This window comes from Sus scrofa, chromosome X (assembly GCF_000003025.6).
Source record: "Sus scrofa isolate TJ Tabasco breed Duroc chromosome X, Sscrofa11.1, whole genome shotgun sequence".
NCBI lineage: Eukaryota > Metazoa > Chordata > Mammalia > Artiodactyla > Suidae > Sus > Sus scrofa.
The window spans coordinates 113022722-113046969 of NC_010461.5; positions in this window are offsets into that span (position 1 = coordinate 113022722).

Sequence of the window (24248 nt, forward strand, 5' to 3'; positions counted from 1 at the left end):
TAGGTATAGAATCATGTCATCTGCATACAGTGACAGTTTGATCTCTTCTCTTCCTATATGGATGCCTTTGATTTCTTTTGTTTGTCTAATTGCTGTGGCTAAGACTTCCAAAACGATGTTGAAGAGCAGTGGTGAGAGTGGGCATCCCTGTCTTGTTCCAGATTTGAGTGAGAAGGCTTTCAGTTTTTCCCCATTGAGGATTATATTTGCTGTGGGTTTATCATAAATGGCTTTGATTATATTCAGGAATGTTCCCTCTATACCCACTTTGGCGAGGGTCTTGATCATGAATGGATGTTGAACTTTGTCAAATGCTTTTTCTGCATCTATTGAGATGATCATATGATTTTTGACCTTTTTTTTGTTAATGTGGTGTATGATGTTGATTGATTTGCGTATGTTGAACCATCCTTGTGAACCTGGGATGAACCCAACCTGGTCATGGTGTATAATTTTTTTGATATGTTGTTGGATTCGGTTGGCTAAGATTTTGTTGAGAATTTTTGCATCTATATTCATCAATGATATTGGGCGATAGTTTTCTTTTTTGGTGGTATCTCTGCCTGGTTTTGGAATGAGGGTGATGGTGGCCTCATAGAATGTCTTTGGGAGTATTCCTTCTTCTTCAACCTTTTGAAAGAGTTTAAGGAGGATGGGCACCAATTCCTCTTTATATGTTTGATAGAATTCACCTGTGAAGCCATCTGGTCCTGGGCTTTTATTTGTAGGGAGTGATTTTATGACCTCTTCAATTTCATTTCTGGTGATTGGTCTGTTCAGTTGGTCTGTTTCTGCTTGATTCAGTTTTGGCAGGCTGTAAGATTCTAGAAAATTGTCCATTTCTTCCAGATTTTCAAACTTATTGCCATATAGTTGTTCATAGTATTCTCTTATGGTTTTTTGTATTTCTGCTGTATCCGTTGTGATTTCTCCTTTTTCATTTATAATTTTGGTGATTTGGGTTCTTTCTCTCCTCTTTTTAGTGAGTCTGGCCAGGGGTTTATCAATTTTGTTCACCTTTTCAAAGAACCAGCTCTTGGTTTTATTAATTTTCTCTATTGTTTTTTGAGTCTCTATTTTATTGATTTCTTCTTTGATCTTTACAATTTCCTTCCTTCTGCTGACTTTAGGACTTCTTTGTTCTTCTTTTTCTAATTCATTTAGGTGGAGGGTTAAGTTGTCAATTTGGGATCTTTCTTCTTTTTTGAGAAAGGCCTGTATTGCTATAAATTTCCCTCTGAGCACTGCTTTCGCAGCATCCCATAGATTTTGAGAGGTTGTGTCTTCATTATCATTTGTTTCAAGATAGTTTTTAATTTCCTTCTTGATTTCCTCATTGACCCATTGGTTTTTTAGTAGCATGTTGTTTAGTCTCCATGGAGTAGGTTTTTTCTCTTTCCTTTTCCCATGGTTGATTTCTAATTTCATGGCATTGTGGTCAGAGAAGATACTTGAGATAATTTCTATGCTCCTAAATTTATTGAGATTCGCTTTATGTCCCAATATGTGGTCGATTCTTGAGAATGTTCCATGAGCATTTGAGAAGAATGTGTATTCTGATTTTTTTGGATGTAGTGTCCTGAAGATATCAATTAAGTCTAACTTTTCTATTGTTTCCTTTAAGATCTCTGTTGCTTTATTGGTTTTCTGTCTAGAGGATCTGTCCATTGATGTGAGGGGGGTATTTAGGTCTCCTACTATGATTGTATTCTCATCAATATCTCCCTTTATGTCTGTTAATATTTGTTGTATGTATCTGGGTGCTCCTATGTTTGGGGCATATATGTTGATGATAGTAACATCCTCTCCTTGGATGGATCCCTTAATCATTAAATAGTGTCCTTCTTTGTCTTTCTTTATGTCTTTTGTTTTAAAGTCTATTTTGTCTGATATGAGCGTTGCAACTCCTGCTTTTCTGTCATGTCTATTGGCATGAAATACTTTTCCCCAGCCTTTCACTTTCAATCTATATGTATCTTTTGTCCTAAGGTGAGTTTCTTGTAGGCAGCATATTGAAGGTTTTTGCCGTTTTATCCACTCAGCCATTCTGTGTCTTTTGATTGGGGCATTCAGTCCATTGACATTTAAGGTGATAATTGATAGATGATTATTTATTGCCATTTGATCCTCGTGTTCCAGTTGATTCTATGGTTCTCCATTCTTCCTTTCTTTTTTTTTTTTTTTTTTTTTTTTTTGGTTGGATGGTCTCCTGTTATTATCTGCTTGAGTGTAGTTTTTTTTTCATTTTTTGCAAATGCAATATTTGGTTTTGGCTTGTGGTTGCCCTGTTTTTTAAGTATGCTAACCCCTTCCCATAATTGTGTGTTTTAGCCTGATGGTCCTGTAAGTTCAAACACTTCATTATTATATTAAAATTAAGAAGAGAGACATACATACAAACAAAAAGGATTATTTACCTCCTAACATCCCTTGCCCACATTTTATGGTTTTGATGACTCTTTTATTTTTTTCTTTTTAATTTTATTTTGTTTGAAGCATGTTCATGATTAAATCTGTATGCTGGCTTATTTGAATGACTGCTCTCTGATTGTATCTTCCTCTGTCCTAGTTCTTCCTCTTCTTCTTCTTCTTTTTTTTTTTTTCTTTTCTTTTTTCTTCCCTTTCCTTCCTTTCTTTTGGTTTAGAGAAGCCCTTTCAATATTTCCTTTAACCTGGGTTTTGTGTTGCTGTATTCTTTAAGTTTTTGTTTGTTGGGAAAAATTTTTATTTCCCCTTCTATTTTAAATGATATTCTTGCTGGATAAAGTATTCTAGGTTGCATATTTTTTCCTTTGAGCACTTTAAATATCTCTTGCCATTCCCTCCTGGCCTGTAGTGTTTCTGTAGAGAAATCAGCTGATATTCTTATGGGGGTTCCCTTGTAGGTAACATTCTGTTTTTCTCTTGCTGCCTTTAGGATCCTCTCTTTATCACTAACTTTTGCCATTTTTATTATGATGTGTCTTGGTGTGGGTCTGTTTGGGTTCAGTTTGTTTGGGGCCCTCTGTGCTTCTTGTATCTTGAATCCAGTATCCTTTAGATTTGGGAAGTTTCCAGCGATAATTTCTTCAAATATATTTTCCATTCCCTTATCTTTTTCTACTCCTTCTGGAATTCCTATTATGCGTAGATTGGCTCGTTTTATATTATCCCATAGGTCTCTTATATTGCTTTCCAGTTTTTTGATTCGGTTTTCTGTCTGTTGACCAGATTGAGTGATTTCCATTATTCTATCTTCCATATCACTGATTCGTTCTTCTGCATTATTCATTCTGGTTTTTACTGCCCCTAGTTCAGTTTGCATCTCTGCAAATGAATGTTCTAGTTTTTCTTGGCTCCTCCTTATATTTTCTAGCTCCTTTCTGAGGGTATCTGCATTGCTGTTCATATCTTCTCTTAATTCCTTCAGTATTTTCACTATTTCTCTTTTGAACTCCAGGTCTGTCAGACTGCAGAGATCAGTTTCATTGTTGACTGTTTTAGGTGAGTTCTCCTGTTGGTTTGACTGGGGGTGGTTTCTCAGCTTCTTCATCTTGCTTGTTGTCTTCTTTCTCCTGAGGGAGTTGTACTCTCCGTTATCGGGTAGTGTTTGCCTTGTCACTGCCGTGGAATATTTCCTGAGGGCTGTCGTTGTTGGTCAATCTTTTTTTGAGGCAGTGTGGCTTTTCTGGAGTGTTGATGGGACTAACAGTGTTTCTTTGAAGCAAAGGAGGACTTCCTGAGGGCAGACAGGACTGGGAGGTCCACCCCACGATGGTAGCAGATTTCACTTGGTTCTCAGCACCCCCTGGGGTCTTGGGCGGGTAGCAGGGCCCTTGGAGACTCAAGAGGTTCCTCCCCAGGGCAGCCCGATTCAGAAAGACCGTCTGAGATCTTTTCCCGATTCCGCCAGGCTTATTGCAGCTTTTCTGGGCTGCAGGGGGTCCTGCCTGGAGCTGGCAGTCCTATGCAGCTGGTCCACTAGGTCTCAGCACCCCTTGGGGTCTTGGGCGAGTAGCAGGGCCTTTGGAGACTCAAGAGGCTCCTCCCCAGAACAGCCCGACTCAGAAAGACCGTCTGAGATCTTTTCCCAATTCGGCCAGGCTTGTTGCAGCTTTTCTGGGCTGCAGGGGGTCCTGCCTGGAGCTGGCAGTCCTATGCAGCTGGTCCACTAGGTCTCAGCACCCCTTGGGGTCTTGGGCGGGTAGCAGGGCCCTTGGAGACTCAAGAGGCTCCTCCCCAGGGCAGCCCGATTCAGAAAGACCGTTTGAGATCTTTTCCCGATTCGGCCAGGCTTGTTGCAGCTTTTCTGGGCTGCAGGGGGTCCTGCCTGGAGCTGGCAGTCCTATGCAGCTGGTCCACTAGGTCTCAGCACCCCCTGGGGTCTTGGGCGGGTAGCAGGGCCCTTGGAGGCTCAAGAGGCTCCTCCCCAGGACAGCCCGACTCAGAAAGACCGTCTGAGATCTTTTCCCGATTCCGCCAGGCTTGTTGCAGCTTTTCTGGGCTGCAGGGGGTCCTGCCTGGAGCTGGCAGTCCTATGCAGCTGGTCCACTAGGTCTCAGCACCCCTTGGGGTCTTGGGTGGGTAGCAGGGCCCTTGGAGACTCAAGAGGCTCCTCCCCAGGGCAGCCCGATTCAGAAAGACCGTTTGAGATCTTTTCCCGATTCGGCCAGGCTTGTTGCAGCTTTTCTGGGCTGCAGGGGTCCTGCCTGGAGCTGGCAGTCCTATGCAGCTGGTCCACTAGGTCTCAGCACCCCCTGGGGTCTTGGGCGGGTAGCAGGGCCCTTGGAGGCTCAAGAGGCTCCTCCCCAGGACAGCCCGACTCAGAAAGACCGTCTGAGATCTTTTCCCGATTCCGCCAGGCTTGTTGCAGCTTTTCTGGGCTGCAGGGGGTCCTGCCTGGAGCTGGCAGTCCTATGCAGCTGGTCCACTAGGTCTCAGCACCCCTTGGGGTCTTGGGCGGGTAGCAGGGCCCTTGGAGACTCAAGAGGCTCCTCCCCAGGACAGCCCGACTCAGAAAGACCGTCTGAGATCTTTTCCCAATTCGTCCAGGCTTGTTGCAGCTTTTCTGGGCTGCAGGGGTCCTGCCTGGAGCTGGCAGTCCTATGCAGCTGGTCCCCTAGGTCTTAGCACCCCCTGGGGTCTTGGGCGTGTAGCAAGGCCCTTGGAGACTCAAGAGGCTCCTCCCCGGGGGAGCCCGTCTCAGAAAAACCGTCGGAGAATTAGGTCGATCTATTCATGGCCTGGCTAGGCTTGTTCTAGCTTTTCTGGGCTGCAGGCCTTTTCTAGGGGGCTGGTGGTGTTTGGTGCTGCTCTGTGGAAGTGTAGCCCCTCCAAAGGGCAAGCAGGCCCGTGCAGGGAGAGCCCCTGCGGTGGTAGGCTTCAGGCAATTGTTGAGGCCAGCCCTCCTGGATGGCAGGCAGCCCCAGGTTCGGCGAGAGCGTAGGGGGTGGCGGGGGTGGGGGGAGGGAATGCTCTGGGAAGCACAGCTTTCTGCTAGCTAGCGGGCCTGTAAGCTTGCTGTGGCGTGGGGGGTATTCTATGGGGACCCACCCCTTCTTCTCTCCCCTCCCCAGCACGGGCGCAGACCAGGCTCTTCTCCCAGGTTCCCTCTGAGGCGGCTTTCCACTTCCCCGCCCCTAGAGTATTGCTCCCTTCCTCTGCGACAGCTTTGTTTTCTAGTCTCCCAGGCAGTCTCTGCCCCGTCAAATGGTTTAGAGACCTCCCAAGCAGTTTCCGCTCTGCCCCGCCCCCCTAGCCCGGGGACTAATCTCTGGAGCCGAGGTCTCGGTGCCCAGCCCCCACCCAGGCGGCGCCCCCCGGCCCTTTCTTGGGGACTAACCTTCGGAGGCGAGGTCTCGTTGCCCAGCCCCAACCCAGGCGTCCCCCGGCCCCCTCTCGGGGACCAACCTTCAGAGCTGAGGTCTCGGTGCCCAGCCCCCACCCAGGCGTCCCCCGGCCCTTTCCCGGGGACTAACCTCTGGAGCCGAGGATTCGGTGCCCAGCCCCCACCCAGGCGTCTCAATTTTTGGTGACTGTGCCCGTAGTTCAGATGGTCCGTTGGGTTCTTGATCGTTTTTCCGTACTCCGACTTACTGCTACACTCTTCTCTGCATCTGGAGATTCCTCCGGTTCGTTTGATCTTTCCCCCGGTAGGAGACTTTCCAGGGTGCGGGATCCCTTTCTCCTCCGCAGTTCCCTTTCGGGAGCGCCCGTCCCGCTCGGATTCACCTTCTCTCACTCTCCTCTTTTCTCCCGTTCTGCCCAATAATGTCACGAACTTCTTGCCGTTATTGGAGTTTAGGTTCCTCTGCCAGCGATTGGTTGTTGTTCTGTGCGAGTCATTTCTTCTGTAGATGTGCTTTTTTTGTTGTGTTTGTGGGAGAGGGCGAGCGTGTCCCCCTACTCCTCCGCCATCTTGTCCCTAATACGCATTTTAAAACATTCTCTGGGTAATTATGACCCAGAGGGTACTCAGATTTCATTTTGGGAAACACTGTCCCCCCAAGGACTATTTTTATTGCCTCCTGTTCACCCCCTTGGTGAGAGAGGGATCTTCCACCGTAAATATTATAAGATGACCGACACAAGACACTCAGCACCAGACAGATGAAATCAAACAGCAGTTTGATAATCAAACAGACAGCTGTAGAAGAGGAATTGGCATGCCACACAGCTCTCCATAGGGTTGCATTTAGAAGTAAATAAGCAGGGGCTGTGGAGTGATTCCTGGTTCCCGTGGAAGGATGTGATTTGAATAATTTCATGCGCCATCAGGGAGGTAAAACCCATTAGGTTGAGGACTAGGTGAAATGCAGCTAGCCTGACTACTAGGGGACCTATCCAAGTGGGGAGTTTTTGGCACAGGGTGGGGTGCATATATGGTGAGAGCAGGGGGAATTCATGGTTAAGTCTCTGGGGCCCTCTGAGACTCAAAGATACAAGGCAGCACATGAAATTTTTCAGCCTTATAATAATACAGAGACTTATAATCATACAGAAATCCAAGTAATTATTCCTTCCTCTGTTGTGATAAATAAGGACTTTCATAAAGCTTCTCTAAGGGCCAGCTCCTTCTCTTCCTACCTTCTTTTCCCCCACCTCCACACCCAGTGCCACCTCTGCCTGGCAGGAGATTATATGTATAGGCCCAGGCACTAGTCTTCCAAGAAGCACCAGGCTCTCTATCCCACCATGTTCCCTCAACCTTTTCTCCAAGGTTGTTTTCCCATTTGAGCATTCAGTATTGATCAAACTCAAAATATCTTGCCGTTGTACGTATCCTTGTACCTGCTTTCTATACTTTCTACTCGTGATTTTTTTAAATTGAAATATAGTCAAGGTACAATATTATGTTAGTTTCAGGTGTACTATCATGAGTTTTAAAATTTTAAGAAAAGTGATCTCATGTTAAGTGTTCTTACCACAATTAAATTAAAACATATTTTAAAAATATAAAGAGAAAATTATGTATTTTGAAACTCAAAGCTAAATTTTGTACAGTATTTCTCATTAAGTTCTATATTCCTCCTAATAAGAGTGAATATGTTCAGTGGCTGTTATTATTATACCTAGTGCCTCCCTTATTCTTCCTCCTTCCAGCCTTGGTCACTGTTACATAAAAATGGGTCTCCAGAGAAAAGGGAACCCTCCTACATTGTTGATGGGAATGTAAATTGGTACATCCACTATAAATAACAGTATGGAGGTTCCTGAAAAGAACTAAAAATAGAACTACTCTATGATCCCACAATCCCACTCCTGGGCATATATCCAGAGAAAATCATAATTTGAAAAGATACATGCACTCCAATGTTTATAGCGTCACTATTTACAATAGCTAAGACATGGAAACAACCAAAGTGTCCATCAACAGATGAATGGATAAAGAAGATGTGATGTGTGTGTGTATATATATATGTATATATATATATCACATACATACATACACACACGCATACATATATAATGGAATACTACTGAGCCATAAAAAAGAATGAAATAATGGAGTTTGCAGCAACAAGGATGGACCTAGAGATTATCATACCAAGTGAAGTAAGTCAGAGTAAGAAAAATATATGAGATCACTTGTATGTGGAATCCAATTTTAAAAATGATACAGATGAACTTATTTACAAAGTAGAAACAGACTCACAAACTTTGAAAACGAATGTATGGTTATCAATGGCGAAAGGGGGATGGGGGATAAACTGGAAATTTATATAAATTTATGTAGTGTATATTTGTTAATCCCAAATTCCTAATTTATCCCTCCCCTCCTTTCTCCTTTGGTAACCATAAGTTTGTTTTCTTTGTGAGTCTGTTTCTGTTTTGTAGTTAAGTTCATTTATGTCATATTTTAGATTCCACATATAAGTGATATCATATGTTATTTGTCTTTCTCTTTCTGGTTTACTTCACTTAGTATGAGAAGCTCTGGTTGCATCCATGTTGCTGCAAATGCCATTATTTCATTCCTTTTGATGGCTGAGTCCATTGTGTGATGGGCGCTTGGGTTTCCATGTCTTGGCTGTTGTAAATAGTTCTGTATGGACATTGGGATATATGTATCTTTTCAAATTAGAGTTTTTGTTTTTTCTGAATATATACCCAGGAGTGGGATTGCTGGATCATTTGGTCGGTCATTCTGTATTTAGTTTTTAAAGAAACTTCCATACTATTCTCCATAGTGACTGCACCAATTTATATTCCCACCAACAGTGTATGAGGGTTCCCTTTTTGCATACCCTCTCGAGTATTTATTGTTTATAGACTTTGATGATAACTATTCTGATGGGTGTGAGGTGGTACCTCATTGTGGTTTTGATTTGCATTTCTCTAATAATCACCAATGTTGAGCATTTTTTCATGTGCCTGTTGCCCATCTATATGTTTTCTTTAAAGTAATGTCTATTTAAATTTTCTGTCCATTGTTTGTTTATTTTATTAATATTGAGTTGTATGAGATATTTATGTAGTTTGGATATTGACCCTTGTCAGTTGCACCATTTATTAATGTTTTCTCCCATCCTGTAGGTTTTCATTTCATTTTTAAAAAAAATTTTTATTATAGTTGATTTAATGCTCTGTCAATTTCTGCTGTTCGTTTTTTTGTTGATGGTTTACTTTGCTGTGCAAAATCTTTTAAGTTTGATTAGTTGTTATTTGTCTATTTTGCTTTTATTTCTTTTGCCTTGAGAGACTGATCTAAGAAACTATTGCTATGATTTAGGGGACATTGTAGTTTTTAAATAGGGACATTTACCTTCCTCAAGTACTTCTTATATGTATATCCCAGACATGAAAAGGAACATCTGAAAAAAGTATTTCTGAGGCAGTATAAAACATTTGTTAAGAGTTCAGAATCCTCGTTTTAAGTCTTTTTTCAATCACTTACTAGTTATGCAATTAATTTGTGATTTCTAATCTATTTAATAATAATAATAACAGTAATTCACATTTTAGGGCTGTGAAGAATAAATGATATTAAGCATGTAAGATGCCTTTTATAAAGGAGAGGTAAATTGTATATGTTATGGGCTGCACTGTGTCCTCCTACCAAAAACATGTTGGAATCCTAACTCTTAGTTACCTCAGAATGTGACACTGTTTGTTGATGAGAATCTTTGCCGAGGTAATCAAGTTAAAATGATATGTGAGTTTTCTTTTCTCTTACTGATCTCAAAATTCTCTTTTTTTCTTTGATTTTTGACAGTTTTATTATATGTCTCATTGAAAGCCACATTGGGTTGAATCGTATGAACTTCATATAACTGGATGTCCATATCACTCCCCAGATTTGGGAAGTTTTATTAAGTTTATTATTCATTTTGAAAAGTTTTCAGCCCATTTCTCTCTCATTTCTGCTGGGACTCCCGTAATGTGTATATTGTTACCCCAAATTACAAATAGGACTACCATGTGATCCAGAAATACTATTTCTGGATATATGTCCAAAGGAAATGAAATCAATATTTTGAAGGGACATCTGCAGTCCCATGTTGATTGCAGCGTTATTCACAATAGCCAACATATTGAAACAACCTAAGTGTCTATCAATGGATGAATGGATAAGTAAAATATGGCATATAAACAATAGACAATTATTCAGCCATTAAAAGAAGGAAATCCTACCATTAGTTATAAAATGAATGAACCTGGAGGACATTATGCAAGGGGAAATAAGTCAGACAAATAATGACAAATACTATATGATGTCATTTATATGTGGAATGAAAAAAGAAAACGCCAAACTCATAGAAACAGTGAAAACATCAGTGTGGTTACCAGGGGCTGGGAGGCACGGGAAATGGGGAGGTATTTGTCAAAGTTTATAAACTTTCAATACTAAGATGAATAAGTTCTGAATATCTAAAGTAGAGCATGCTGACTATAATTAATGATACTATATTGTATATCTGAAATTTGTTAAGAGTGTAGATGTTAGGCATTCTAACCACAAAAAGAAATTTATATGAGATGGTGGATTTATTAATAATTTGATTGTGCTAATCATTTCACATTGTATACATTTATTAAATCTTAAATTTTTCTACATTAAATATATACAGTTTATTTGTCAAATATACCTCAATAAGGCTGAAAAATGACATTAGGTATGCCATAGGCATCATGAGATATTCTGATCAACTTTGACACTTCTTGAAAATATGCTTTCACTCATTCCCAAATTCTGTGCACATCCAGAGATCCAGCTTTGTGAGCATTGAGGTTCTTCTAGGTGGTTCTGGTAGACAAAGGATTAGATGGCAGAATAATGATCTCTCCAAAATGTCCATGTTCTAATCCCCAGCATCTGTGAATATATTACTGATACGTGGCAGTAGGGATTTTTGAAAGTTTGATCAAGTTAAAGATTTTAGAATGGGGAGATTAACCTAGATTATCTGTGTGGGCCCCAAATCTAATCAACAAGGGTCCTTATAAGTGGGAAGTAGGAGCATCAGAGTTTGAAAGAGATTTCAAAATACTATCTTACTGGCTTTGAAGATGGAGGAAGGGGCCGCAAACCAAGGAATGTGAGCAGCCTCTAAGAAGCTGGAAAGGCAAAGAAAGGGATTCTCCCCTAGTGCTTCTAGAAGTAACAGAACTCTGATAACACCTTGATTTTCACCCAGTGAGACCCATTGTGGACTTCTGACCTCCACTATTGTTAGATGCTAAATTTATTATTTAAAGACACTAAGATTGTGATAATTTGTTACAGCAGCAATAGGAAACTAATACAGCTCCCAAAGATTATGATGTGAAGGCTGTAATAGTTCTGCCATAGTTGGAGTTCCCTGTTTTGCTTCATAGAACTGGGACTTCAGCAGGTGAAGCTGAGGATCTGATGAATGTTTCTTCCTGATTATCCCAGAATACCTGGCCTTCTGACTCTTGACAGTGATTCTCATTTAGGATATGTGTGTGACACTGTATTCAGTCCTTCATCATATCTTTTGAGAGCATCTACTCTGTATTTGGTATCACTCTAGACCATGAGAATATGATGATGAACCAGACATGATTCTACCCTTAAGGAGCAATCTGTCTCTTATGGAAGTTAGATAAACCAGGTATACAATTACATCAGTGTGATCAGGTGCTAAGCAAGTTCAAGGCCCAGAGGAAGCGGGCCTCTTCACCCAGCCTGTGCTCAGTCAGAGAAGGTTCTGGGAGGAAAGAGGAATCTAAGCTGAAGATTTAACTATGGATTGACAATAGGGAGCAATGTAGTAAGGGAGAAGGTGGGCAAAAGAGAGGGAATGGGAAGTAGATATGGCCCCTAATTACCTAAGTCAGTTACTGTTCTGGTGTGGGAACAATGCCTCTTTCTTTGTTCAAATCATCTGCTGGCTTTTAGAATATTTGTTCAAGATTTCAGGAGTGTCAGGCAGTTGGGGAGAGAGACTCATATAGGCATTATCAGATGCAAAGCTAAGTTTTCAGACTATCAAGTCAGGATTCTTTTTTAAAATTTTTAATTAAAGTATAACTGATTTACAATGTTCTGTTAATTTATGCTGTACAGCATCGTGACCCAGTCATACATATTTATACATTCTTTTTCTCATATTATCTTCTATCGTGTTCTATCATAGATGATTGAATAGAGTTCTCTGTGCTGTATGGTAGGACCTCATTGCTTATTCATTCTAAATGTAATAGTTTGCACTATCAAGCCAGGAGTTTTGATTGCAAACAACAGAAACAGTCTCTGGTTGGGTTAAGAAGGAAAGGACTTATGGGAAAGATGTTGGTAATCAATGTCAATGCTGGCAAACCATGGTAGTTCAAGACCCAAGTGAAGCTCAGTGGTCAGAGTCCCAACTAACATAAGAATGGAGTATAGATGCTGAGCAGTCAACCATTTTCCCTGCTGCCCAACACATAATAGAGTGGTGCCTTGAGGGTTTCCATCTAGATAAGACTAAGGATGACAGGAATGTTGGCTAGCAGGTATTGGTTGACTGCAGCCACTTGAGAGGTTCCTCAAGCTGAGCTCTTCAGAGGTGATTTGTGACTGACAGGGCTGCCCAGCCACAAGTTTTCATGTACCCCAACCATCTCAGGTTTCAATCCAGGAACCAGGTGGTTAGGGTAATGCTGATGTTCTTGCTGCTGTTCCCACCATTGGATAGTTCCCAAAATGCCTCTTTTGTAGTATTTGTTTCAGAGACAGAGAACACTTGATTGGTCTAGTACAGATTCTATGCCCATGACTTAGTCCCAAGGGCAGGAAGAGTGAGTATCTTGCCTTTTCAGTTTCCTTTATGGGATCTGGAGCCCTACCTCCCACCAAAGCTAACAGTGGGAGATTTCTCCAAACATAATGATGTGTTGTGGATACTAAATGGCCAACTGTCCCCTTATTTACCACACATATATATAGTAAAGTGGAACACTGTGGGTTTCTAGTCACGCAAGGCCAAGGATGATAGGAATGTGGATGGTGGCCCTGTTCACCCTGAGCAATCCCTCAAGCTAAGCTGTACAAGGGTGGCTTGTGAATGGCAGATTTACCCCTATCCCAGACAGGCTTGGGCTGAAATAAGCCACCAAGCTAATCAATCTTCAAGAATCCACTGGTAAGCTGAGCTGTCCTCAGTGATTGGTAGCCAACATATGCATTGGCAAATTTGGGAAGTAGACCCAACCTGGATCAAGAACTGAGGTGCGGAGTTCCCGTTGTGGCGCAGTGGTTAACGAATCCGACTAGGAACCATGAGGTTGCGGGTTCGGTCCCTGCCCTTGCTCAGTGGGTTAGCGATCCGGCGTTGCCGTGAGCTGTGGTGTAGGTTGCAGACGCGGCTCGGATCCCGTGTTGCTGTGGCTCTGGCGTAGGCCGGTGGCTGCAGCTCCGACTCAACCCCTAGCCTGGGAATCTCCATATGCCGCAGGAGCGGCCCAAGAAATAGCAACAACAACAACAACAACAACAACAACAACAACAACAAAAAAAAGACAAAAAAAAAAAAAAAAAAGAACTGAAGTGCCTTGCTTCTCTGAGGCTGGATGATTCTCTGAGGCTAGAATCACTGTACGTGGACTGTATGCCCCAGGTGGTCTGTTCTGTGTGGTCTTACAGTATTCACCGGGTCAAACACTTGACATAGGACATGAACTTCCCTTCTCAGAAGCAGAGGCATCAGCTGACTCTGTTATATTTCCCTAGTCAGTGTCATCAAAAACTCCCAAGTTGACCACAACCCCTGTGTAATTCTCCAAGCAGGAATTTTGAGGTTGTTAAATAAAGAAGAGAGGTTAAGAATGTGGGCCTCGAAGTCAGACAGATTTGGATTTCAGTCTCTACTCTGCCATTTATTAGCTATGTTCTCTTGGGTATATTGACTAACCTCTCTGATTCTCATTTTCTGCAAACCTAAAATGAGGATAATCATAATATCTATCTTGTAGAATTGTTGTGAGGGTTAAATAAAAACAGTAATATATGTTAAGTGCTGAGCACAGTGCTTGGCACATAAGGAGCAGTTGCTAGCTATTGTTATTATTATTTACAATGTCTTTTGGATCTGTTAAGTACAGAATAAAATTCTTCCTTTCCAGTCCAACCATCGCCACCACTAAGTAATGCTTCCTAAATGTTCATAAAGAATTGAAGCTGCTTAAAATTATAGAGACAGGGTTTTTTTTAAATTATTGTTTTATGGCCGTACCCACGCATATAGAAGTTCCCTGGGCCAGGAATTGAATCTGAGCCTCAGTTGTGGCAATGCTGCATCCTTTAACCCACTGTACCTCTACAGTGACCCATACTGCTGCAGTCAGATTCCCCCCCACCTTTTTTTCTTTTTGCTTTTTAGGGCCACGCCCATGGCACATGGAGGTTCCCAGGGTAGGGGTCCAATCAGAGCTACAGCTGCCAGCCTATGCCAGAGCCACAGCAACGCCAGATCCGAGCTGTGTCTGTGATCTACACCACAGCTCAAGGCAACGCCAAGTCCTTAACCCACTGAGTGAGGCTAGGGATCAAACCCGCCACGTCATAGTTCCTAGTCGAATTTGTTTCCACTGTACCACGTTGGGAACTCCTGCAGTCAGGTTCTTAACTCACTGTGCCATAGCAGGAACTCTAATAGAGGCAGTTTAACTATGTTGCCTCTACTTTTCTTTCTACAGGGAAACACAGGACAGAACTGAGGATGCATCAACCCTCAACAGCACAGGGTGAGCAACTCTGCTCTCCTCACCCAATTGAGGATTGATGTTTGGCACCTGCTCTGGAGGTTTGTGTTTTCTCCCTCACTTTCATGTTCACCAAGCAGCTCAGGGATTAGAAGGCAGCTGTCAGCTTATTTTTGTTGCTATGGTAGCAAGAGTTCTCTGGAATTAGTTGTTCACAGAAAATTTCCAAATCCTCTTTCTCAGAAGGGATGAGGTTAGTTGGCCAAACCAGTGCTTCTGGGCCAGGGGTGGATGCCTAAGGGAGTGGTTAAAATCTGGAACAGGAAGAGCTAGCAGTACAACATCCACTGGCCAAAGCATGTGAGGATGATCTGTGAGCTAGGCATATCAGAAAGCAGATGCAAATTCTTCTGTTCAAAGTGGCAGGCACCAGACCATAAACAGGAGAGGGGGCTGCAGAAGAATCAACAAACTAGAGTTTGAAGCACTGGAAAGGGATTGGCTTAAGCCAATCTTAAGGGAGAAAATCTAAAGCAAGTGACAGGGGTTTGCAATCATCTTATTCTATAGATGTATGTTTCTGAGTCTGTTTCCCCCTAGACTTTGTGATCCTCGAGGTCAAAGATCTCATCGTCTTTGCTTTCTTAATGCCTGGAACATATTAGGAGAAAAAACAGTTAAGAATATTAATCTTGGAGCTAGATTGCCTGGGTTTGAATCCCAGCTGTGCTAATTAACACCTTTGTGAACTTGCACGAGTTACGTAAACTCTCTGTGTCTGTTTCCTCATCTGTAGAAATATTACAGGATAAAAATATTACTTGTCTCATAGGGTTATTTTGAGGTTACTGTATGCAAAACACTTAGAAGAGTGCCTGGCACATATTAAGAATCACATAAGTGCTTTGCATTATTATTGTTATTATCATTATTTGTATTACTTAAAAGTTCAAGTTCTTTAGTATGACACACAAAGAACTTCAAGATGAGGCTTTCTTGCTTACCTCTCCAACTCACACCTTTTGCCTACTTCTCCAGTTCCCTCTTATACACACTTTCCCTGTATATACCGTAACATTTTCCGTTCCCAGAGCCCACTTGTGTGTTTTACACCTCCTACTCTGCTCACTCTGCTGCCTCTCCCCAGATAGCCTGTCAGATGAACTTCTACTCAGATTTGAAAACTCTCCTTAAGGGCCATTTCCTCTACAAAGGATTGATTCCTTTATAGTATTCTTCCCTGTATGAATAGTTGTCACCATTCATAGGACATCTTTATCTACATATCTGTCTGTCCACTAGAAGATGAGTCACTCAAAGAATATGCAGGTCATGGTTCATTTCTGCATTATAGCATTTAGCACAGTGCTTGCCACGTATTAGGCACTCTACTCATGCTTAGCTACATAAATGAACAAACAGATGAAGAAAGGAATGAATACATAAGTCATGGATGTGCCTGAAGCTACTGCTGAGATGGCTGAGTGAAAATTAGTGAACATGATGCTTGACAGAGAATCTTTTTTTTTTTTGAAATTGTGCAGATAAAATTTTATTGTGAAGGAAAGATGGGTATTCATAGGAATTACAATTTATGTATTTATTTACTTAAATCATTTATTTATATATATATATATATTTTTTCCTACTGTACAGCATGGTGACCCAGTTACACATACATGTATACATTCTTTTTTCTCACATTATGTGTTCCGTCATAATTGACTAGACAGAGTTCCCAGTGCTACACAGCAGGATCCCATTGCTAATCCATCCTGAAGGCAACATTCTGCATCTATTTACCCTAAGCTAGTGGACTTGGTCTTTTATCCTTTGCAGAAAGGGCTTGCCTCTATCTAGATCAAGAGGGAGATCCTCAGGCTCCTTCCTGATAATGCCCAGAGTGTCTGAGAGAGACCTTCAAACTTCTAGAAGTTTCTGTGCCTGGACAGGCTTGGAAATATCTCACTTCACCATTAGAATGCAGCTGGCAGCTTCCAAGGCCCTGGCTACCAATAATATCCCTGACCGATATTGATCCTGGGATGTAGTAAGTGACTGAAGATCACGGGGCTGTTGCTATCATTGATATGGCTCTGTGGAAGTATTTTTCTTGGATAAAGTTTTTCCTGAAATCAAGGTGCAAATTTCTTATACTCAAAAATAATCCGGTTTGGGGCTGTAGGTTTCTTAATTGGATGGATCCAAGGCGATAGGTACAAGCATGTTGTGGCTATGTGTCCTGTGCCATTTGAAGATTGTATCTATTGGAAAACAAATAACACACAAAGAGTTTAGTTGAAAATCACTGAAGGAAGAGACTACTTATAGAATGATGGGTGGGATTAAGGAGACATTATGGGATGCTAAAGCACCAGGCATTTATAACTGTGGGAAGCCCTTCCCTCCCTACGCCTGAAGGGACAAGCAGAAGGAATGAAATTGCCAGAACCTAGAGCGAACTTGGAGCCATGAAATAGAGGCTACCAGGCAGGATTTACAGCTAATTATGAATGTAGTCACTGCCAGAAGCATGAGAGAGAGAGGTATGCAGCTGGCTTTCTCCTTTCATCCGTCAGTCTCATTCTAACATTTCCCATTGGCCAAACTCAAATGAAAGTCAGAGAGCAAAGGGAGCCCAAGTTTTATAATCTGCGATCAGCTTCCCAGGACACAGAGCTGGATCTCCTAAGGGTGGAGAGTTAATGGATGGGGATATTGGAGCAGCATTGCCAGATTTAGCCAAAAAAACCCAAAACAAAACAAGGTGTGCTCTTATGTTTGATTTCAGGAAACCAATGAAGACTACTTAGTACAAGTATGTCCCATTCGATATGTGATACATGCATATATTTTAAAAAGTATTGTTTCTCTGATATTCAGATTTCACTTAGCATCTTTATGTTATCTGGCAACTCTAACTAGAGAATAACCAGCACAGAGATGTTTTTAGTAGCAGGGCTCCTGAATAAACAATGATTTTATCACTTTAAACACCTCTGTGTGTATTTCAGTAAGAGTGAGATTACATGTATCAGAAGAGATGATCTCTGCCTCGGGATGCCCATCCTCAAGCCCATCCCCAGATAAGCTCACAGGAGCGATTAAGGTGAAGGACAATTTCTCAGGAGAAGCTTGGTAGATTTTAGTGGGTATGTATGGGAAGACTACCACATGTGAGGCATTTCAGCCAAGTAGCGAATAGGTGGCAGTCTTGATCAATTTATCAAAGAGAATAACATTTGCTCTTTGAAAATAAATCTATGACAGTAAAGGGAAAAATTATCTAGATAGCTGAATATAAAATAAGACATTCTGATTAATTTTCATATGATTCAAGATTGACACTTTGTACTATAGTGAGACATCATTTTTTTGCCTTAATGAGTTGTTTGTTTTTCCTTTTCTGAGTTATTTTTAAAATTAGAACTAAGTTTGTTCTTGAACTTTCAAGCAGTCATGCTTGAAACTAAAGCGCAGTGGTGAGCCATAGGTAGGAGAACTGTTTGCTTAGCCTGGTAGGGTAGCTTCACCCAGCTTCACAACAGGGCAGGATGGCAGAGAAGAAGGCACATGGCCAATCTCTTGTAATTCACTCAAAAACAAAAGTGCCTCCCAGGGCCAGACATTTAGCTGGGATGCATAGAAAAATCGGGCTTAGTCACTTTCCTCAAGAAGCCTACGATATAAACTTACAATGTGCGAAAGTGGCATTGGTTAAGCTAGCCATCTGCTTTTCTGTATTATGTCAGTTAATCTTCACAATAATCCTGTTGGTAGATGCTATGATTATCCCATTTTTCAAATGAGAGATTGAGGCCAAGAAAGGTTAAGTGACTTGTCCAATCTCACAGCTAGGAAGTGGCAAGACCAGAATCTGAACACATATAAAAATAACAATAGGATATACCATAGCAGTGTTTTTTTAGTAATTCAGGGTGCTTCAGATCAAATGGCAGAGTAATCCCTTTCCTTGGGTATAGTCAGGGGAAGGTTTCATGGAGGAAGAAGTATTTGAACTAAGTTTTACTGGGAAATTAACAGATTTAGTACTCTTTAGTCTAAAGAGTAGAGATTAGGAGAGAATAGCAAGTAGACTGGTTTGACTCCAGCATAGTAATAATGCAAGTCAGGGGAGTTAGAGGAACTCGAGAGAAAGTTGATAAGATAGGTTGGGGCCTGAGTTGGATGGGCTTTGAATGCCACAGGTAGCTATTTTTTAAAGTACGTGTGGGAGTTCCCATAGTGGCTCAGCAGTTAACGAACCCAACTAGCATCCATGAGGACACGGGTTCAATCCCTGGCCTCACTCAGTGGGTTAACTCGGTGTTGCCATGAGCTGTGGTGTAGGTTACAGACGCGGCTCGGATATGGTTATGGTGTTGCTGTGGCTGTGGTGTAGGCCAGCGGCCACAACTCCAATTGGACCCCTAGTCTGGGAACCTCCATATGCTGCAGGTGTGGCCCTAAAAAGACAAAAAGACAAAAAAAAGTAAGTATGAGAGAGCCATTGTAACTCTGAGCAGAGTAACAAGATAATCAGACTGATGCTTTAGGAATCACATAGGATGAATTGGAAAGAGAAGACAACATAGGCATAAGGTCTGTTAGAGACCATGGCAATAGATCAAACAAGAGGGCTGGATGGCGAGTATTAGGGAAGACAGTGTGTTGTATGCCTGGAAAATAATGGATGAAGTTGGTCTTCAATACACATACACTGAAATGAGTACAAAAGAGTTGTTCTAATTGATGCTAGGAAGCAGAGAGCAGCTGGGTAGATAGAAATTGCTCTACAATCAGAACATTGTCTTAGTCCATGTAGGCTGCTGTATACAAAACAGCATAGTTTGGGTGGCTTACACACAACAAAAAATTATTTCTCACCATTCTGGAGACTGGGAAGTCCAAGATCAAGGCACCAGCTAATTCTGTGTCTGTTGAAAGCCTGCTTCCTGGTTCATAGATGGCTGTTTTCACCCATGTTCTTACATGGCTAAAGGGATGAGGAAGATCTCTGGGGTGGTTTCATTTATAAGGGCACTAATCCTATTCATGAGGGCTCCACTCTCATGACCCAGTCACCTCCCAAAGGCCCACTTCCAAATACCCTCACATTGGGGGTTAGGTTTCTAGGTTTCAACATGTGACTTTTGGGGAGACACAATCTACAGCAAATACCATCATCAGTGACCTGTAAGACCTAAGCTCAAAATGCTGTTTTGAATCCAGTTCTGTTTTCTGCAAAGCATTACCCAACATGAGTTCCAAAGAACTGTTGTCCCATGTGCTGATTCAAAAACAAAGAGTTCCTTAGGACCGGCAAATGTGGGAAATGCCGTGTATTCTTGCTTTTTCTTGAAGGATCACAATACACATTACCATATGGAAGGCTCTAAGAACTTCTGCAGCAATGAAAATAGTTTAACTTTTCCTGGCTAATAATTTCCCATACTTATTTGACCCCCAAACCCTTTTTTAATGTTGACATCTAATAACATCTGGCAGAAATTGTTTTATGAAATTCGTATCAGTGTTACCATCCTCATCTGCAATCCATTCCCGCTGGTGAACTCTAGAGAGCAGTCCCTTCTTTCAGACTTAGTCCAGATAAAATCGAATCTTAGTGTTTGGTGGATACCTGCCAGTAGTGATCTCTGCTGCAGCCAAGTATTGATCCTGATGTTGATGACTGGTGTCACATAAGATAGAAAAAAATCAAGGATGATGTTGACGTCACAAGGATAGATACTGGTCATCAGCCTGAGTCTAGCTCCCAGAAGTTGCCAGTTAACTCTCTCCTCATTAGTTTCATCAGTTGTTTTATCCATGTGAACAAACTTTGGTAGCTTTCTAATTTTTCTCCTGACTCTAGCAACCTTAGTGATTGCTGGAAAACTTATGTTAGAGTAATTTTGAAGTGTCATTATCCAATAATAAAACTGAAAATATCTAGCTATATTCACCATTCCCTTGTTCAAAATTTTCCTCAGACCACTGTCACCTATAGAAATGAAGATTGACATTATTTGCATGGCTATTGTGGCTCTCCATGGTCTGACCCCAGCACACACATGTGCGTGCGCGCGCGCGCACACACACACACACACACACACACACCACTGTTTATAATTTGCCAATAAGTAGGTCTGCTCTTTCTTGCGTTGTTATAGTTATTCTGTTCTCTGCTAATGAAATGTCCTTTCCCTTGTCTGTCAAAATCTCAATTAGTCTGAAGGTCCATATCACATGCTCCTCCTCCTAAGAGCTTTCTCAGTTTTCTCCAGTGTGGATTAATCCTAATTGTACTTTTTATACTTTTTACGTACCTTTATCACAGATTAAGTACAAATTAGCTTTGTATGAATCAGTCTTCCCCACTAGCTATCAGTGCCTTGAAAGTAGAGAAATTTTACTAACTTTGGTAATCCCTCTGATCAATTAGTCAATACATCAACAATTATTTGAGTGCCTACTCTGAGCCAGGTACAAAGTCTTACACATAGTAGGAGTTCTGTTGGTGTTTATGGACTCAAAACATAACTACTAGATGTAGAAAGTGAGCTCTCTGAAGCAAGGCCTCTGGAGATGATTCATCTCCACTATCAACTTGACTGATGGGTCCACAGGTAAGTGTTGTGGCCACCTTAGGTGTGATTTTGGAATAAAAAGCCTCGCATTACCAGGGAGGCATACAAGAGGAGCCTGTAATTCTGCTGGGAATGCTGGTCAACTCTAAGTGAGCCAAAGAGGAAGAGGGGCATTGGTAATTATCTTAGAGATTTCTGGCTTAAGCCAACCTGGATAAGCCCTCACAGGAAAGCCACTCCCATGTTTCTACAGTGGTACTGGCATCTTTACACTGCCACCTTTTCAGGAAAAGGGTGAAGATTAGAGCTCTTGGATTTGGCTCATCCTTTTTCTTTTCATCTATGGAAACTGTAACCCCAGTTTAATAATAACAACTACCCTGATGGGTCAGACACTGTACACTCATCTCTGTGACTCTGGTAACAACACTAAGGCATTGTTGTTATATATCCATTTTATAGATCGAAAGTGCTCTAATACTTTCATCAAGGAAAAAGAGATATTTTAGTGATCCAAGCCACTTTGGGTCTGAATTCTATGGACCTTTTCACTCTCAGCTGATCATTATTAATAGCAGCTTGCATGTATGAGTACATACTATGTTCTAGGCATTCTTACAAATGTTATTTTATTGAAATCTTCACAATAATCCTTTGAAGCTCCTTGCACTTTAAACATGAGGAAACTGAGGGTCAGAGAAGGTCAGCAACTTTCCCAAGGTCATACAAGACATAAGGCCAGATACAGATTTAAGTCTGGCTGGTGCCAGACCCTCCACTTTTATCCGCTGTACTACATGGCCTCCTCCTATAGTGTGGTGGGCAAGCCCAGGAGCTATTACCTGAAGGGTAAATATACTGTTGGTGGAATCTCAGTGACTATATTCTGTACAGGACAGTTCCATGGTAGTGACTCAATCCCAAAGCTTACTTAGGCTCCTCCAAGCCTTCTCTCGTATCCCCTTGGGTCATTTGACCGCTCTTGTCATCTCATCTGCAGGGTCACTTTGAACTTCCGTGCCATGACAGCCTATATCTTACATAGTTTCACCAAGAGGCAGAACTATTTCCTTTAGCATCATTAATGTCTGGAAAATTAAATCCCTTTCCCCAGCTCCTCATCAATCTCCCCGAACAGTATGACAGTGCTGTCCATATCACTGAACTTGTCTCATCTCTTCTGGGCACATAGCTCTGTGCTCAGTTCTCTTTAAGAAGGATAGCCTTTCTGCCATAGGTAGTGTCTAAGCCCCAAGCCCTTTATTAGCTCATATCCCTACATTTCCTTCATCTCTTGGGTCTTGTCCCTTTTTTATTTTTGATAAATATTAGCAGGTTCTAATAGGAAGTTCAGGTGTGAACTCCATCTCAACCACTGGCTTGGCATTTGACCTTGGAAAAATTACTTGCCCTTTTGTGCCTCAGTGACTTTACCTGTAAAAGGTGGAAGTGAAATGGTCTCTAAGACTCCTTGTAGCTCTGACATTCTGTGTCTCAGACTTCAATGTCAAAGGACAGTAGTGCATTGAAGACAGTCTGGGGATCTTCCCCATTCTCAACTGACTGCCTGGGAAGGGGATTTTACTATAGAGATATAAACTCTTCTACTGACCCTCTACCTACCTCTCAAGTTCACAGATGTGTACCATAGAGGGAATTTTAATTTTACATGGCCCAATTATTTAGGGTTGCCCAAAATTAAAACAGTATTTTCATTGAGAACTTTAGTTGTGCCACTGACAAAATAGATACAGAAACCGCCTTTTCAATTCCAAAATTAAGACACAAGCATGAGTGGGACAGACCACTTGAAAAGAGAATTTTCCTGGAAAATCCAGGATGCAGGGTCTCCCCTCTGTATAAAAGACAGAAGTTCAAAATCCTGACTGTAGGGTAAGAAATGGACAGGCAGGCCCAAAGCCAGACAAGAGCTGCATTACCCTGGGGCTGCAGCAGCTGCTGCTCCAGCTGCCTCGTATACCTTCTGTCACCTCAATGGAAGTATGCAGCTTTGGCTTGGCCTAGTGGGAGAAAAAGGAAGGGATGCTGATCTTTTTTATTCTATGTACATTTAGCATAACCACTGAAGGGAAAGTTAGCAATTTTAAACAACACCTTGGCAATGACAAAGGGTGGAATTAATGCAGGTTCTGATATCTCTGGAACATACTAAAACAAAGGGTTCTGGCTCAGAAGGGGGTCTCCCAAACCAAATGAAAGAGCAGTTCCCAAATAAATAGCAAAATCCAGAAGAAGAAAGAGAAATGAAGAGTGGGGGTGAGACTGTTTGCTTGGAATTTGATTGTTCACACTAAGACCCCTGTGGTCTTGAGCTTGCTTTGAAAATATAACTCCACTAAAAAGATCAGGATTCGATGGGAACTTTCACACTTGAACATTTGCCTAGCTCTTCAGAGAAGTGCTGAAATCAGTGGGAGGGGCTCCAGCACCTCTGTGATTGCAATCATGGCTAATCCCAGGCTCTTTGTCCAGGGATAAGTCTTTCTAAAACATTTCAGGCTCAAGTACTTAAGCTTGATTTGGCTAGGCTAAAAAACCCAAGCTATTCAAGCCCATGATAGTGCACCCAAGTTATGTTTATGCAGAAATCAAAGTGGTGGTGAGAAGTATTTAAATTTAGTGGTTTGCTGAATTCTATTTAAGCAACTTTTGCCCGAGGTTCTTAACATAGAAAAAAACCCCCCTGATCTTTACTCTCAGAGGAGGGGATAGAAACAACTAACAAGAAGCTTGCTTTTGCGTCTCTGTATTTTTATCTTCTGGGATTGAAAAAACACAGAATGGTGATCAACTGGGAAGGCCCTCTATAAATTATCTCATTCAAACTTCTCATGTTATAGATAGGGTAATAGAAGCCCATAGAGGACAAAGGACTTGCCCAGTGTCCCACAGCTAGTGAGTGGCAGTGTTGAGCACAGTAACCAGGCCTTCTGACTTCCTGTCCTGACTTCTCTTTGACTCATTTATACATAGCACATGCACGAAAACCAGGACCTTGGGTAGCTAGTA